This window comes from Varanus komodoensis, unplaced genomic scaffold (assembly GCF_004798865.1).
Source record: "Varanus komodoensis strain SLA01 unplaced genomic scaffold, ASM479886v1 scaffold1733, whole genome shotgun sequence".
Lineage (NCBI taxonomy): Eukaryota > Metazoa > Chordata > Lepidosauria > Squamata > Varanidae > Varanus > Varanus komodoensis.
In genome coordinates, this window is record NW_025335514.1 from 4,388 (window position 1) to 9,715 (window position 5,328).

Sequence of the window (5,328 nt, forward strand, 5' to 3'; positions counted from 1 at the left end):
CATCTGGCCCACCTGTTCTCCCATGAGCTGAAGGCAGCGTAGGTGGCCCTCTGCCCCCTGCATCGTGTCCTCGCAACAGTCCTGTGTTCCTGGATATGGTGGGAGAGCACCACTGGTCCACAGCCATTTGTTCTATCTCAGGGCTGCAGGGGGATCTGAATGTGTGTTTCCTGAGTTCTAGTTTGGCACCTTGACTAGTGCCCTGGAGTGTCTCTTGTTCCCACTGCCGCTGCTCAGGAATTGTCAAGGAGGGATTTTTTTAAAAACCCTCATTTTCTATCCACAAGCTTAAAATGCAGTCCACTCCATACGATGCCTGAATACCAAGTAGAGCTTTTATCTTAAGAATGAGTTCTCCAAAGTGCAAGCAGCAGCTGCTGTGAGGAGTCTCAGTTGGTGTCAGAGCTGTGTTTGGACCATTTTTGTAGGCCCAGCGGTTTGGCAGAATTTCAGTGGCTTGCTGGTGACAGAATCTTGGTTTTCAATTTGTGGGGAGGAAAAAAAACTCAGGTTTCCGGGAAAGATCAAACATTTGAACCTCTGCTGCTTCATTGACCGGTGCCCCAGTACCTGCAGTCACTAACAATAATGCATTACCGGGTAGAGATAAACTCAACTACCAAATCACAGCCTGTGTACAGATGATTTTATAATCTGCGAATCACGCACACCAATACAGAGTGTTAGTTTCTGGATAATCTTAGTACAATAGCATCCTGATACCTTTGGGCATGATGTAATGTTCTAAACCATCAGAAATACTAGTTGCAATAGTATGGAAAACATTACTGATTGCTGCATTGATAGGTCAGTCTAGCAAATTCTTGACCGTTCAGATCAACCAGGTCTGTCTGTTTAAGCATGCAAATGGGTCTGACAGAGGAGCCCTTTAGGAAGTCTGGTTTGACAACTACATTCCTCTGTGCAGGTGAGTCCATTCAGAAGCAAATGGGCAGCATTGTTCGGTTTTGCACAGGTACTAGGCTGCAGCAGTTTCCCAGTCTCCCTAATAAGGACATCTTCTTAAGGCAACAACAACTCCGAACAGCAACCTGCCTGGGAATTCTGCTGCTTTGTGAGAAAGAGGTGTATATTTGATTTTATAACACAAAGGCACATAAGCACAATGTTTTCCTACCAGGATGTATCTAAATTTGCCCAACAATAGCAAGGGGTTTGCTGTTCAGTCCAGCCCTAGGGGGAAAAGCACCTTGGGTATCCTCGCCCAAATATAATGTTACAGAGGATGATCTAACAGGGGCACCATGGGACCCAGCTAATATGGGGGGCCTCTTGGGGAATGAGCGAGTACTTTGCAGCAGCATGTGCTCAGCTGTTGCGTCTTCTCACTCAGCAGCCTCCATGTCTGATGTCTCAGAACATCGCTTGGTGGCTGGACACACACCCTGGTGTCTCTCAGCTTACATCTCAAAAGCAACAGCCAATATTCCTTTTAACCTGCCACATTGCCAAGGCTTCTGCTTCTGGATTCCATGTATGATTCAAATGATCTCCTTTACACAAGATTTTGTCCCTGGATTTTTTCTTTCCCTGTCTTTCTATATTTGTGCTTGCACTACTGCAGGGTGGCAATTTGGTGGTGAATGGTGAATGAACGGAGCTTCTCCTTCTGCCAAGGAAAGGCTGTCACTGCCTCCTAGTTATGGGGGATCAGCCCCAGTCCCTGACAGAGCCTGCCTCCTCAGTACCAGCAAGTGGGGAGCACAAACACAATGAACCCTAGCATGCCCTTACAATCCAATAAATTCAGAGGCAGCAGGAATGGCAAGGAACTGACTGCCTCCATTCAATCTGCCACCCAGCGCGGCATTCTGGATTTCCTAAAGCCTTTTTCATGTTGACCCCAAGGACATCCTGGAGCCATCTGAGGCCCACTGTAATATATTCACTAGGCATGTGAAGGACAAAATCTCTTGTATCTGCCAGGACTTGGACTTCAAGTAGAATTCTTTCAAGGGCAACCTAGAGATAAGGTGTGAATTGAAGACATGCCAAGATGTATGACAAATAACCAAGAAGGTGGGGGCCATGAGAAAGTATCTTCAGTGGTGATGTAGACTATAAAACATTGTTCTGTTATTGACTGGGACTGTCCCCTGGAGTTCACCTGTACATGTTTATAAACAGTATCACCTCTTGTGCTGTATTCTTAATAAATGTTGCTGGACAGATTTTTTCAAATCTAGATGGTCTGTTTCCCATCTGATCTGATTATACACACACACACACACACACACACACACACACACACACACATCTGTTTTAAATTTGGTTTTAGATTTACAGTTGTGTGAATGGTTAGTTCAACAAAATGGAAGGTAACAGGTGACTCAGTCTATTCTAATCCAACACTCCTGTGATGGTCCCATTCTGGACCATGATGCCCTGCCTGTGATTTACTCCTTTAAAATGGCCAAAAAGCTGCCCATGCAATTTCTCATTGCATGAACAGCCTCCCTTCCAAGTTGGCTTGAAGGCTGGTGCAGCAAAAATACATAATTATTATTGCACATAATCACCTAGATGGAAGAAACACATAAACTTGAAAATTGAGCTGAAAGCAACAGAATGAGATTCAGTAAGGACAAGTGCCAAGTGTTCCACCTGAGAAAAAGAAACTAAGTGCAATGATACAAGAAGGGGAATGCATGGCTCAACGGAACTGGAAAAGAGAAAAATCTTGGAGTAATTGTGGACAATAGGTTAAATATGAGCCAGCTATGTGATGCAGCCACCAAAAGGACAAATGCTATTTTGGGATGCATTAACAGAAGTATTATTTCCAAATCATGAGAAGTGGTAGTTCCTCTGTACTCCTTCCTAGTCAGACCTCATCTGGAATACTGTGTCCACTTCTGGGCACCAAGATTTAGGAAAGATGCAGAAAAACTAGAAAGGGTCCAGAGAAGGGCAACAAAAATGATCCATGGTTTGGAAATACTGCCCTATGAGGAGAGACTGAGAGAACTGGGCTTGTTCAGCCTTGAGAAGAGAAGACTGAGGGGGGACATGATATCCCTCTATCAGTACCTCAAAGGCTGTCACAAAGAGGAAGGTCAAGCTCTCTTCTTGCCAATGCCAGAGTGTAGGAAATGGAATAGTCAACTCAAGTTGTGATAACACAGATTTGGGCTAGATATCAGGAAAAGCTTCCTCACTGTCTTAGCAATATGACGGTGGAACCAGCAGCCTACAGAGGTGATAGGCCCTCCCACACTAGAGACATTCAAAAAGAAACTGGACAGTCATCTGGGTCAAATGGTGTACTGTAGTGTATGTCGTGTAATTCTATGACCTACCTCTTTTCTGAACTCTGGACTTCGTGACCTATTGCACTATCAAACAGGGACTCCTAATATCCAGCATAGCGAACTGGACTGAGGGTTTGTGATATTGCAGGAATGCAACTTCAACCAGGGCAAAGATCGGAGGAGTGAGGCTATGGAGGGGAACCAGGGCACATTACATCTGTCAAACAGGGAATCACACAGAATGGCCTTAGAGCTCAGGTCCTGCCCAATCGGTGTGAGGAGAGGGGATGTGAGGCAAGAACCTACCCAGCTGGATGATCTCCACTCCCTGGTACTGCAGAGCCAAATTCTTCAAGTCCTGAAAGATACCAAAAACAGAGAGCTGGATGCAGTATCAAGAGGGGGTGCTTGGATGATCTGAGACGGGCTGGAAGGAGGCAGGAGGAGGGTGAGTCCCACCCGGTTGGATTTCTCAGCTGGCGATGCATCTGCTGCATTGCTGCGACCCAGGAGAAGTGACACACCGGGGCAGTCAAGAAGCAAGGCAAGGTGCTTCTACCCACCCCAGGGGAAGTCGCTTCGCATCAGAGAGAATACCTTCATCATGCACCCTTACAGTGCAAGCAACTGCACCCTGGGGCTCACCTGGGCACGTGGTCCATCTGGGTCGCGGCAGGTTGCGAAGATCCACTGTGGCCGGTTGCTCGCCGCCACCAACTGCTTGACCAGCTCCAAGCCGATGCCCCGGTTGGACCCGGTTACCAGCACGCTGCGGGCCGTTGGCACGTCCATCTCTTCTGCTAGCCTGTGCCTCACTGAGAAAGCTCTGTGCCAGCCACACCTGAGCTGCACTTTGCTCCCTCTCCTCAACCAATTTACATAAGCTGTTTGGCTTCTGTGGCAGCTGTGTTTTTATTGGACAAGAATCCATTTCTGTGCAACTAGTTGCAGCACAAACAAGAAAAGCAATATTGAGGGGTGCCTGCAGTTGCGTAGTCTGGGGTGACAAACTCTGCACTTTTCAGCACCAGGTGACCCCTTTTTTATTTTCCCAATATTACGATAGTTAAATTTTATACCGTGTATTAAGTTTTCTGTGGTATTTTATCTTGGATTGCTGTCTGCCTCTTGACTTGATTTATTGTTATGGATTTGTTATGGATTACTTGTGGAGTTTCGTTGGATTTATTGCTGGGGTTCTATTTTAAATGATATGTTTAGTTTAAATGTAAGTTTTTTGGTTGGGATTATGGGGCTTTTCCAGATTTAACTTATTGTAAACCATTTCAGAGAGCTGTTTGGCTGATGAATGGTATAAAAATATTCTAAAGAAAGAATATTCTCTAAGAAAGCAAGACCAAAGGTCCATCTAGCACAGCACTCCATGCACATGGTGTCCTAGGCCTCCCGCCAATCAGCTTCATGTGATGACCCTGGGTTCAAGACCCTTTTCCACATCATGCATTACTTTGAAGACCTCTATCATGTCTCCAGATACTGAAGAGGAAACTCAAATACTCTGGCCACCTAATGAGAAGGAACAACTCATTGGAGAAGAGCCCAATGCTGGGGATGATTGCCAGACAGGCAAGGTGAGATATGACACAACTGCAAGGAACTGAAGGACACAGAGAGCTGGAAGGAAGTGTTCTTGTGGGTTTCTCAGCAGAAAATGGACTTATTGCAGCCAAACATTCAGTCTGTTGGACTTTCCCCATTGCCCTGGCAAAGAGTCCCTCTTGAAGTGCTGACAAGTTGAAGGCTGTGTGTCTCACCAAAGAAGGACTTTTCCCTCCGGGTCCACAAGAAGGCCGTTTTCTCTCTCAGAGAGATGGGCAAGCATGTTCAGGACATTCCTCACACCCTCATCCACTGCTTGTATGTTCGCATCCTGGAAAGAGAGAGTGACACAGGTTTCAGGGCAGGAAACAAATGACCAAACATGGGCAGCATCCTTCAAGAGCACCGCATCCTTTTCACAACAAAATGAAAGGGGAAAGGAAGATTACTGGGGAGGCTTGAAAATTGTTCCGTTCCAAAGGGAAAGGGAAGTGGC